Source organism: Eptesicus fuscus, chromosome 1 (genome assembly GCF_027574615.1).
Source record: "Eptesicus fuscus isolate TK198812 chromosome 1, DD_ASM_mEF_20220401, whole genome shotgun sequence".
In the NCBI taxonomy this organism is placed as follows: domain Eukaryota; kingdom Metazoa; phylum Chordata; class Mammalia; order Chiroptera; family Vespertilionidae; genus Eptesicus; species Eptesicus fuscus.
In genome coordinates, this window is record NC_072473.1 from 40,207,207 (window position 1) to 40,220,070 (window position 12,864).

Genomic DNA, 12,864 nt, shown 5'->3' on the forward strand with positions numbered 1-12,864 from the left:
CAAATGGTGGCTTCCAGCCGTGATCACCACTTAGGGCTTCTCCACCTCCCCCTGCTCTTGAGGGGCGATTGTGGCTGGCAGCCACCTCTCACACTGGCAGCTGGAGCCTGGCGCCAGCCCCGATAGTTCAGCACCATCAGTAGGTGTGAACCGTGGCTTCCAGCTCCAATTGCCACCAGAGGGCTTCTCCACGTCCCACTCCTCCTGAGGGGCGATCGGGGCAGCAGCCGCCACTCACACCCGCTGATGGCACCTGCCCCGCTCACACCCACTGCTGGCACCAGCCCCAATTGCTCCGCACTGTCAGCAGGTGCAAGCAGGGCTGGCACCTTCAGCATGTGGGAGCGGTGGCGGTAGCAGGGCTGCAGCAGACAGGGGAGTGGGTCCTCGGTGGGAGGGGCTGGGAGGGGGTACAGAGGATGGGCTGAGACCTGCCCCTGTTCCCACCACAGCCTCACAGCCCACAGTTCCTTTCAAGGTGGACATATTCATGCACTGGGCCCCTAGTTTTAAATAATATGCTTGCTGGATAGAGTAGTCTTGGTTGCAGGTCTTTGTTTGCATCACTTTTAAAACTTCATGCCTATCCCTTCTGGCCTGTAGGGTTTCTGCTGAGAAATCAACTGACATACTTATAAGAACTCCCCTGTAGATAAATAACTGTCTCTTCCTTGCTGCTTTTAACGTTTTCTCTTTGTCTTTAACCTTTGTCTTTTTAATATAATGTGTCTTTGAATGGGTCTCTTTGGATTCATCTTGAATGGGGCTCTCTGGGCTTTTTGTTTTGTTTTCTTTTGTTTGTTTGTTGTTGTTTTTTTAATTTCTTTATTGATTAAGGTGTCACATATTTGTCCTCATCCCCCCATTCCCATCACACACCCCTCCCCACGGATGCCCCCACCCCCCTATTGTCCTTAACCATTGGTTAGGCTTGTATGCATGCACACAAGTCCTTTGGTTGATCTCTCCCCCCATCCCCACTCTCCCATACCCTCCCTCTGCGGCCCGACAGTCCGATCGATGCCTCCTTGTTTCTGGGTCTATTCTTGTTCATCAGTCTATGTTGTTCATTATTTCCCCTAGATGAGTGAGATCATGTGTTACTAAAAATATACTTATAAGAACCAAATGTGAGACGAGCAATAAAAGTTATGCTGACAGGAGAAACCAAGATGGCGCCATAGGTTGAACACCTAACCCGCAGCCGGGCACAACAATTTCAAAAATGCAACTAGAGGTCAGAGCGGTCATCGTCCAGAACCACAGGAAAGCTGGCGGACTGAAATGCCCACAGCTGGGGAGAAGGAGAAGGCCACGGGGACAGTCGGGGGAGCCGCAAAAGCCTGAGGTATGGAGAAACGGACGGAGACACGAGCACGCGCGCCTGCGGGGAGGGTGGAGCCGGAGAGGAAGGGGCGGCTGACGGCCTGGCCGGCGTTCACTGGCAGGAAGGAGATAAGGGCTCCGGATTGCGCTGAGCGCCGGCTCCGACTGCACTGAACCCCGCTCCGGGCGAAACCCTGGGAAGCCAGGCGCAGGCTGGGGGAATGAATCTGGGCTGTGGGGCGCAGGCACAGAGGAGCGGCGGAAGGCAGAGCTCCAGAGGCGCGCGCAGGAAAGGGCGCAAAGGACGGACTGTTGCCTGCGCCACTGAACTGCCCTAGCGGGAAGGAGACAAGGGCTCCGGACCGGGCTGAACCCCAGTTCCGACTGCACTGAACCCCAGTTCCGGGCGAAACCCTGGGAAGCCAGGCACATGCTGGGGGAATGAATTTGGCCTGTGGGGCAGAGGCACAGAGGAGCGGCGGCTCCAGAGGCGCACACGGGAGGGCGCGCAGAGGAGGGACTGTTGCCTGCGCCACTGAACGGCCCTGCTGGGAAGGAGACAAAGGCGCCAGACTGCGCTGAGACCCAGTTCCAACTACATTGAAACCCAGTTCCAGGCAGCAGGCGAAACTCCAGGGCGCGTTTCTCTCAGAGGTGTTTGCAAGGAATACAGAGGGACACAGACACAGGAGCCTCATGTCTCCTGCACAGCAACTCTTCCTATATAGACAAAGAGGGTCCTCATGGACAATTGGCCTGGAGGACAATTCCTCCTAGTGACACCAACAACAATCAAGACTTAACTGTAGATACTCACTCAGTTTCGCAACTGCGCCGCCCCCGCAGGCCGCCCGGCCCGGGGCACTGGGGACGCCGCGGCGGCAGCGGCGCCCGGAGCCCGGCGGCCGCCCAGCGCCCATCCCCACCGCGAGGCCCCCGCGCGCCTGGTTCCGCGGGCCGCGCGCTCCGCACACCGGACGGAGGCCCGGGCGCCCTCTCCGTGCACCTCCCGGCGCCACTAGACCTCAGTAGAGTTGACTGAATTCAAGGGATTAAGAAGAACAAATTGGGGAATTCGAAAAAGATGACGGCGGAGGTGAAGGCTGATGTGTTGCCTCACATGGCAGTTTCGGAAATACAACTGGAACATGGACTAGTGAGGGTGGCGACTGCTGCTCGCGTCTCCCCAGACCGGGCGGCTGCTCCTCTCAGTCAGCACCGCAGCCGGGGCCATGGGCTCGTGGGCGCCGCAGCAGCTGCTGTGGCGGCGGCCGCGGACTCGGCGCAGCGGCTCTCTGTGAAGGAAGAGACCATCTTTCTGCAGGAGGGGCGCATCCGCGCCACCGACCTGGCCGAACTGCGCAGTGAGATCCTCGAGGCCCCGGAGGCTGCCAACACCGATTTGGAGGATTCTTAGGAGTTCTCATCTTACATTCAAGCCCTTTAAGCCATTTTGACAGAGGAGAATCAAGAAGGCGGCTAAGTTAAACAAAGGAACTGCGAACTCCACCGCGCACAGCAATTTCAGGGGCACGAATGGAGGACAGAGCCTCTGCCATCCAGAACTACAGGAGAGATGGCTGAATGGTAGATTTATAGCTAAGAGGGAAGAGGAAACCAGCGAAATCGGAGGGGATGAGGTGTGGAGGCGCGTGGGTCGGGTTGGTGGCGGGGGAAAGGGGCTTTTGTTCCAAACCTAGGGGAGATTAGCTCTCCATCACACTGAAATCCAGCTTCTGGGGACCCGTGGGAGACCCAGATGCCTGCGGGGAGAGGCGGGACTCTTGCGGAGGTGCCAAGCGCCCCTGGGTCTGGGGGAGGCCGCGCTCCCCTGGGTCCGAGTGAGGCCAGGGGTCCATAGATCCAGGTGAGGCCTCGCGCATCTAGGCCCGGGTGAGCCCAAGTGGCCCTGGGTCTGGGAGAGGACAAACATCCCTGGGTCCAGGTGAGACCATGTGTCCCTGGATCGGGTGAGGCCTTGTGAACCTAGGCCCGGGTGAGCCCAAGTGGCCCTGGGTCTGGGAGAGGCCAAGCGTCCATGGGTCCGGGTGAGACCATGTGTCCCTGGATCCGGGTGAGGCCTCGAGCACCTAGGCCCGGGTGAGGCCACGTGCCCCTGGGTCTGGAAAAGACCAAGCGCCCCTGGGTCCAGGTGAGACCATGTGTCCCTGGATCCGGGTGAGGCCTCGTGCACCTAGGCCCAGGTGAGCCCAAGTGGCCCTGGGTCTGGGAGAGGCCAAGGGTCCCTGGGTCCGGGTGAGACCATGCGTCCCTGGATCCGGATGAGGCCTCGTGCACTTAGGCCCGGGTGAGCCCAAGTGGCCCTGGGTCTGGGACAGGCCAAGCATCCCTGTATCCGGGTGAGACCATGTGTCCCTGGATACGGGTGAGGCCTCGTGCACCTAGGCCCGGGTGAGCCCAAGTGGCCCTGGGTCTGGGAGAGGCCAATCGTCCCTGGGTCCGGGTGAGACCATGTGTCCCTGGATCCAGATGAGGCCTCGTGCACCTAGGCCCGGGTGAGCCCAAGTGGCCCTGGGTCTGGGAGAGGCCAAGGGTCCCTGGGTCTGGGTGAGACCATGTGTCCCTGGATCCAGATGAGGCCTCGTGCACCTAGGCCCGGGTGAGCCCAAGTGGCCCTGGGTCTGGGAGAGGCCAAGCGTCCCTGGGTCCGGGTGCGACCATGTGTCCCTGGATCCGGATGAGGCCTCGTGCACCTAGGTCCGGGTGAGCCCAAGTGGCCCTGGGTCTGGGAGAGGCCAAGCGTCCCTGGGTCCGGGTGCGACCATGTGTCCCTGGATCCAGATGAGGCCTCGTGCACCTAGGTCCGGGTGAGCCCAAGTGGCCCTGGGTCTGGGAGAGGCCAAGCGTCCCTGTGTCCGGGTGAGACCATGTGTCCCTGGATCCGGGTGAGGCCTCGTGCACCTAGGCCCGGGTCAGCCCAAGTGGCCCTGGGTCTGGGAGAGGCCAAGCGTCCCTGGGTCCGGGTGCGACCATGTGTCCCTGGATCCAGATGAGGCCTCGAGCACCTAGGTCCGGGTGAGCCCAAGTGGCCCTGGGTCTGGGAGAGGCCAAGCGTCCCTGGGTCCGGGTGCGACCATGTGTCCCTGGATCCAGATGAGGCCTCGTGCACCTACGTCCGGGTGAGCCCAAGTGGCCCTGGGTCTGGGAGAGGCCAAGCGTCCCTGGGTCCGGGTGAGACCATGTGTCCCTGGATCCGGGTGAGGCCTCGTGCACCTAGGCCCGGGTGAGCCCAAGTGGCCCTGGGTCTGGGAGAGGCCAAGCGTCCCTGTGTCCGGGTGAGACCATGTGTCCCTGGATCCGGGTGAGGCCTCGTGCACCTAGGCCCGGGTGAGCCCAAGTGGCCCTGGGTCTGGGAGAGGCCAAGCGTCCCTGGGTCCGGGTGCGACCATGTGTCCCTGGATCCAGATGAGGCCTCGTGCACCTAGGTCCGGGTGAGCCCAAGTGGCCCTGGGTCTGGGAGAGGCCAAGCGTCCCTGGGTCCGGGTGCGACCATGTGTCCCTGGATCCAGATGAGGCCTCGTGCACCTAGGCCCGGGTGAGCCCAAATGGCCCTGGGTCTGGGAGAGGCCAAGTGTCCCTGGGTCCGGGTGAAGCCAGAGCCTGGGTCCGGGTGAGGCCGTGTGCCCCTGGATCCATCCGGGTGAGGCTGGGTCCCAGGCCCGGGTGAGACCACGCGCCCCTTGGGTAGGGGTGAGGCCACGTGCCCCTTAGTCCGGGTGACGCCGTGCCCCTGGGTGCGGCCGAGACCAAACCAGAGGGAGTCGGACCTCCGTTACCGCCATTTGTCCACCATCCAGAGCTGGGGCGTCAGTGCTGACATGTACACATAAGGAACTACTGGACATTGAAATTGAGTCTCAAAAGAACTGTTGGTCCAGGGGGAAGCTTGCTACAGACTGATTCATTTGCCTGTCAGCATAACTATTATTGCTCGTCTCACATTCAGTGCTTATTAGTATATATCTAGTGACATATGATCTCGCTCATCTAGGGGAAATGATGAACAACATAGACTGAGGAACAAGAACAGAACCAGAAGCAAGGAGGCATCGATCGGACTATCGGGCCTCAGAGGGAGGATAGGGGAGGGTAGGGGGAGGGTGGGGGGGAGGGGGAGAGTTCAACCAAAGGACCTGTATGCATGCATATAAGCCTATCCAACGGTTAAGTTCAACAGGGGATTGGGGCATGCGTGGGGAGAGGGGTGGGATGGGAATGGGGTGATGAGGACAAATATGTGACACCTTAATCAATAAAGAAATTAAAAAAAAAAAAAAAAAAAAAAAAGTTATGCTGACAGGCAAATGAATCAGTGTGTAGTAAGTTTCTTTCTGGACCAACAGTTCTTTTGAAACCCAATTTCAATGTCCATCAGTTCCTTATGTGTACATGTCGGCACTGACTTTTCAGTTCTGGATAGTGGACAAATGGTGGTAATGCAGTTCCGATTCCCTCTGGTTTGTTCTTGCCCAGACCCAGGGGCGCGGCTTCACCCGGACTCAGGGGCGCGCGGCCTCACCCGGACCTGGGACCGAGCATCACCCAGGCCCCGGGGCGCGTGGCCTCACCTGGACCCAAGTGTGTGCAGCCTCACCCGGTCCCGGGATCCAGCCTCACCCGGATCCAGGGGCGCACGGCCTCACCCGGACCCAAGATTCAGCTACACCCAGATCCAGGGGCACATGGCCTCACCTGGACTCAGGGGCGCATGGCCTCTCCCAGAACCAGGGGCGCGGCCTCACCCAGACCCAGGACCCAGCCTCACCTGGATCCAGGGGCGCAGGGCCTCACCCGGACCCGGGATCCAGCTTCACCCGGACCCAGGGGCTCATGGCCTCACCCGGACCCAGGGGTGCGTGGCCTGAACCGGACCCAGGGGCACAGCCTCACCCGGACCCGGGACCCAGCCTCACCCGGATCCAGGGGCACAAGGCCTCGCCCAGACCCTGGGGCACGCGGCCTCACCCGGACCCAGGACCCGGCCTCACTCGGATCCAGGGGTGAGTGGCCTCTCCAGGACCAAGGGGCGCGGCCTCACCCGGACCCAGGACCCGGCCTCACTCAGATCCAGGGGCTCATGGCCTCACCTGGACCCGGGACCCAGCATCACCCGGATCCAGGGGTGCACGGCCTCACCTGGACTTGTGATCCAGCTTCACCTGGACCCAGGGGCGCGGCCTCACCCAGACCCAGGACCCAGCCTCACCCGGATCCAGTGGCGTATGGCCTCACCCGGACCCAAGATTCAGCTACACCCAGACCCAGGGGCACGTGGCCTCACCCGGACCCAGGGGTGCGTGGCCTCTCCCGGACCCAGGGGTGCAGCCTCACCCGGACCCAGGACCCAGCCTCAACCAGATCCAGGGGCGCACAGCCTCACCTGGACCCGGGATCCAGCTTCACCCAGACTCAGGGGCGTGTGGCCTCTCCCGGACCCAGGGGCGTGGCCTCACCCGGACCCAGGACCCAGCCTCACCCGGATCCAGGGGCACACGGCCTCACCCGGACCTGGGATCCAGCTACACCCGGGCCCAGGGGCGCATGGCCTCACCCAGACCCCGGGGCGTGTGGCCTCTCCTGGAACCAGGGGTGCACGGCCGGACCCGGACCCAGGATCCAGCTTCACCCGGACCCAGGGGCGCACGGCCTCGCCTGGACCCAGGGCGCGTGGCCTCACCCAGACCCAGGACCCAGTCTCACCCGGATCCAGGGGCGCACGGCCTCACCCGGACCTGGGATCCAGCTGCACCCGGGCCCAGGGGCGCATGGCCTCACCTGGACCCAGGGGCATGTGGCCTCGCCTGGACCCAGGACCCAGCGGGGCTTCGTCTTCTTGATCCCAATTCCTGTCAGTCAATTCCCTCTCAGCAATTCCTTCGACCATTTTCTCAATGCTCTGGGGTGGCTGCCACGGAACTCGCTGGGCGGTGGGCTCGGCGAAGCTCCAGTACGCCTGCTGCACGGCGGGGGGCTGGTCCGAGGTCACTGCGGCGGTACTCAGATCTGCAGCGGTGACCAGTCACCGGGCGAGCGCACCTGGATCCAGGACCCAGCGGGGCCTCATCTTCCCGATCCCAGCTCCCATCGGTCAATTCCTTCTCAGCAATTCCTCCAGCCATTGTTCTGGATGGTGTCTGCTCTGTTTTCCAGTTGTAGTTTCAAAATTGTTGTGGTAGGCAACAATCAGGCGCCTGCCCTATGCAGCCATCTTGGTCCTCCAGAAGATTCTTAAGTAACCTTATAAATGTGGTTCTGAACACTGTGTCGTCCATTAGTTTACTTTCCTTCATCCCTTCTATTCGTGACCTGCTTCGGTGTCTTCACCTTTTGTCTGCCTCCCTATAGCTCAGCTTCCCCAATCTCCCTAGGTGGTCGCTCTTGATACCCCCCTTTGTGGGCTGAGTGCAAAGTCTTGGTGTTGTTAAGGCTTGATTGCTGTTGGTACACTGGGAGGATTTGACCTCCAGTCCAATTGGCTGTGAGGATCAGCTGTGTCTATGCTGGGAGACAGCCTTATTCAACTAGACTTGCAAAATTGTAAAAGCCTCTGTGCTCAGCTTGGATGGGGCGGAGTTTCAGGGTGGAGCCTACAGCCTTGGCTTCCTGTGAGCCCTGCCTATGAGGTTCCTGTGTCTCAGTGTCCCTCTGTACTCCCTGCAAACACCTCTGAGAGAAAAGCGCCCTGGAGTTTCACCCGCCGCCAAACAGTCTAGTCTCTCTCCCAATGAATCTGGATTCCCAGATTCTCGCCCGGAACTGGGTTTCAGTGTAGTCGGAACTGGGGCTCAGCGCAGTCTGGCGCTTTTGTCTCCTTCCCACCAGGGCAATTCAGCGGCACAGTCAACAGACCATCCTCTGCGCGCATTCCCATGCGCGCCTCCGGTGCTCTGCCCTTCGCCACTTCTCTGCATTTCTGCCTTACAGCCCTGATTCCCCCAGTATGAGCCTGGCTTCCCAGGGTCTTGCCCGGAACTGGGGTTCAGTGCAGTTGGAACTGGGGTTCAGCACGGTCCAGAGCCCCTGTCTCCTCCCTGCCAGGGCAATTCAGCGGCACAGGCAAAAGTCCATCCTCTGCTCACATTCACGTGTGCGCCTCCGGAGCTCTGCCTTTTGCCGCTCCTCTGTGTTTCTGCCCCACAGCCCAGATTCCCCCAGCATGAGCCTGGCTTCCCAGGGTTTCGCCCGGAACTGGGGTTCAGTGCAGTCGGATCTGGGGTTCAGCGCAATCTGGAGCTTTTATCTCCTTCCCGCTAGAGAATGCCGGCCAGGCCGTCAACCGCCCCGTCCTCTCTGGCTCCGTCCTCCCCACACCCGCGCATGCTCGTGTCTCCGCCCGTGTCTTCATACCTCAGGCTTTTACGGCTCCTCTGATTTTCCTTGTGGTTTTCTCTTTCCTTCTAGTTGTGGGCATTTCAGTCAGCCAGCTTTCCTGTGGTTCTGGATGATGTCTGTTTTGACTTTTAGTTGTATTTTTGAAATTGTTCTGCTAGGCTGTAGGTTAGGTGTTTAACCTATGCCTCCATCTTGGCTTTCCCCTCATTGATGTTTCTAACTCTCCCTTCCTCTCTGTAAAAATTCAATAACTGCAGATGAGACCAGTTCAAACACTTCCAGCATCACATCGCAGTACAGAAGTCTCTGAGCCTCATCAAGGAGCCCCCACTCCTCCTGAGAGAAGGCAATGGCCACGTCCTCAAAGTTCATCTCTGTTCTGCGCGCTGCAGCCTGGGCTGCGGGACTGAGCGGCGCCGACCCCGAGGCGGGAGGGCCGATGGGGTGATGCTAAGGGAACAGTCCTGCCGATTGGGGGTCAACCCGCCTCAGACACTCCTGCCCAGTGGGGCGCGGCCTCCCACACCTCCTCCTTCCGCCACAGGAGCGCTGACGCTGTGGGTCTGTGAACTCACAGAACAGGCCACAATCTCTCTGGGCTTTTTTAACTTGAGTGACTTTTCTTCACCAGCTTAGGGATGTCCCTTAGATTTTCCTCATTTTGTTCAAGTCTCTTTTCTTTTACATGCTTTGCTTAGGTCCTTGATGTTATCTTGTCCTCTAATTGGCCTATTCGCACCTCTGCTTCATGTAACCTGCTCTTGATTCCTTCTAGTGTATTTTTCATTTCAGATTTTGTATTGTTCATTTCTGACTGGTTCTTTTTTATGATGTCTGTGTTTCTTAAAGCTTACTATCTCTTTGTGTAAGTTCTTACTGAGATCATCCATTCTTCCCCTTCAGGGTACTTGAGCATCCTCATAACCATTGTTTTCAACCCTGTATTGGTTATTTTGGTTGCTTTCACTTCATTTAATTTTTTTTCTTGGTATTTCCCTTATTCTTTTGTTTAGGGCATTTTTCTTTGTCTCCCCCCTTTTTTTTTCTGTTTCTTAGGGAGATCTATGACTACCAAATTTGTTATGATGGATTTATGAAGAAGGTGTCTTGTTGGGCTCAGTGGCACCAATCATTCAGATCACCTGAACTCTGTGTTCCAGGAATTATTCTTGTGGTTTATGAGCACCCCCTGTTGTAGTTGTGTCTTGAATGCTGTTGGTTCTTTTGTGTGTGGAGTTAACCCATCAGGCTGGGTGACTATAAGGATTAACCTCAATCACTGTGTTTGGGATGCTGTGCTGGGGCTGCCACTCAAGGTGGGGTTGTTCCCAGGAGGGTCTGCTTCCTGTCAGAATTCTTATTTGGGTGTCCCACTTGTGTTCCTAGTTGGGTCAAGCTCTGGAGTGGTCTGAAGCACACCACTGTTTGTGTTGGTTCTGGGTCTACTTGGGTGGGGTTCAGGTTCAAGTTTCTATCAGACATTTTGTGTAACCGGCCTAGAGCTACCTATTTGGAGCTACCACTCTGTTCACTATTTGTGTCTGAGTGTGCAATTTATGTCAAAGGGTCAGCTTCTTCCAGATTAGAGCTGGGGAAAGATATGTAAAAGGACTGAGGCTCCCTGAAGTCTGCCACCACTTGTCACCTACTCTGCCTCACCCTGAGTTTGCCTAGTCTTTCCCCATAGCCTTCTGAAGAGAAACTGTAGGATGAGCCCAGGCTAGCTGAGATATACAGCCCTTTCTACAGGTTTAGACCTCTGTAGGGCAGAGCAATTGGGGTTGGGAGGAGAGATTTAGTTGGTCACTGACTTGGGTGGGGATCACGCATTCAGGTACTCAATGAGGGGAAAGTGGCCCCTGGTTCAAAGCCAAACTGCTCATTTTCTGCTAGAGTCTCCAACTCTGGTGGTTCCACCTGGAATGGCTCACTGCAGGTTCAGGTTGAGTGCAGCCAGCCGTCCCCTCCATAAGAAGAAGCAACCTCAGCCAGCCCAGAGTGAGGGTGATAGATCAAAAGAGTCTCTTTTGGGTATGATGCTGGCCCAACCCTTGGGTAGGGGCTAAGCACTTTGTCCCAATCACAGACAATAGCTTTGGAGGGACTCATACTTGGAATGTGTCTGCATACCGCAGGGGTATCCGGGACTTGGCAAGGATGATCCAAACAGTCGCCCAGCCTGACTGGCATGGCTCAGTGTTTGAGCATTGACCTATGAACCAGGAGGTCACGGTTTGCTTCCCAGTCAGGGCACATGCCCGGGTTGTGGGCTTGATCCCCAGTAGGGGGCATGCGAAAGACAGCCAATCAATGATTCTCTCTCATCATTGATGTTTCTGTCTTTCCCTCTCCCTTCCTCTCTGAAATCAATAAAAATATATACATTTTAATAAACTAAAAAAAAAAAAAATACCGTCTCTCATTGGTGGTGGTACCAGCAAGCCTATAAGAGGGAGGCAAACAATTCTAAACCTTCCTGGTATAGCACAGGTGAACTTGCAGGGGAGATTGGATTTACCAACCCAAAATATAGCCACACAAGCTCAGCACTCACCCGTCTGGCTCCAGAAGTCTCCACAGGAGACCCAGTACAAAAATTACAGCTCTGCATGACTCCCTGGTCACCTCATGTTGCCAAACCAAGCAGGACAGGGTACGTGGTTTCTCTCAACAGGGTGTGCCAAATGTCTCAGTTCAGTGTGGCACCCCTGTGCTGCTGAACTGAGCAGGAGTATGCCAAAAGTCCCAGCCCTGCATCACCAAACTCAGGGAAGTGGGACAGACCAAATGACTCAACAGGATTTTGGGGGGGTGGGGCACCAGCTACGCACTTGAAGTAGAAGAGATTGGTTTTCTTTCCCAAGCCACACAGTTTAGTCACTGTCTGGATCTCTGCCAAAAGGCTCCCCAGAAAATAGAGGGCCCCTTAAAGTCACTGCTGGGTGTTGGCAGCAGACCCCTCTGCAGGACGTAATTATGGCACCATGATCTTGCCAGCAGTCAGAGTCCAGGCTGTGAACTCCCCAAGCTGGTGCTGTAACAATAGGAGTGTTCTTCCCTGGGAGTGTGTGGTCTGAGTCTCCCAGTAAGACTAGATCCCCACTGATTTTCACCCCCAGGTGCTATGCGGGCTCCTCTTCCCATCTCTGTTGCTCTTACTTGCAGATACCTGAGAGGTATTGAGACCTTACACTTTTAGGGGGAGAGATTTTTGCAGCCACCATACCCCTCCAGCTTCTCAGCCAATGCAGCACCTGCATACAGGTGCTATCCCTTTCTGGGCCTCTGCCATTCTTACCAGTCTCTATGTGGTGTCTTCTGTAATCCTTGCTTTTAATATTTCAGTGTAGGTAGCCTTCAGTTGGTTGCTCAGGTTGATTGCTTTGTAATTTAGGGGTGAATCTGGGTTTGGACCAGGAGCTGGTGTGCAGCCTACATCTAAACTGCAGCCTCCAAAATTTACCTTTGAATCTTTCCCACTTATTAACTTCTAAGGCTATCTGATCACTTGAGGCTATGAAACCATTTATTTAATAAAGTTGGTAATCTTTACCCCATTCTTTGCTTTGCTGTTTAACTTTTCTTTTTTACTTTGCTTTTCTGTTTAAGTGTTTCTAGTTATGAAACTGCTTTAAAATGTGTGTGTGTGTGTGTGTGTGTGTGTGTGTGTGTGTGTGTGTGTGTGTGTGTTTTGTGTGTTGTATCCAACTCAGCTGCTTTTGGACTCATGCCTCCATTTTAAATAGACAACTTTAGCTTAAGGAAATCTTAAGTTCCAGGAATATCTTTCAGCCTTACTAATGTTTTTCCCTCTCCATCTGTTTATACATCTTGATCCCTCTGCCTTTGGCAATTTCCCCGTTTCTTGCAAACAACTGCCCATTTCTCAATGTCTGAGATATGGCTCAGAGACAATCTTTTCTCAAACCTCCAAGGCAGAGAGAGATACATCTTTCCTCAACTGTAATCCTATTATGCCTTGATCAAACTTCTCCATATGGCTACCAGACTCTGGATTGCAAGCACCAGGCACCAGCCCAAGCACATAGCAAAATTACAATGAAATAAAATGAAGAATGAATGAAATGGTTTTTCATTTTTGAGGAACGAGGAATATTAAATACTCCATGGATATTAAATACTCTAAACAAATGATGTGTTGCTAAGAGATTCTGGGTTTAATGG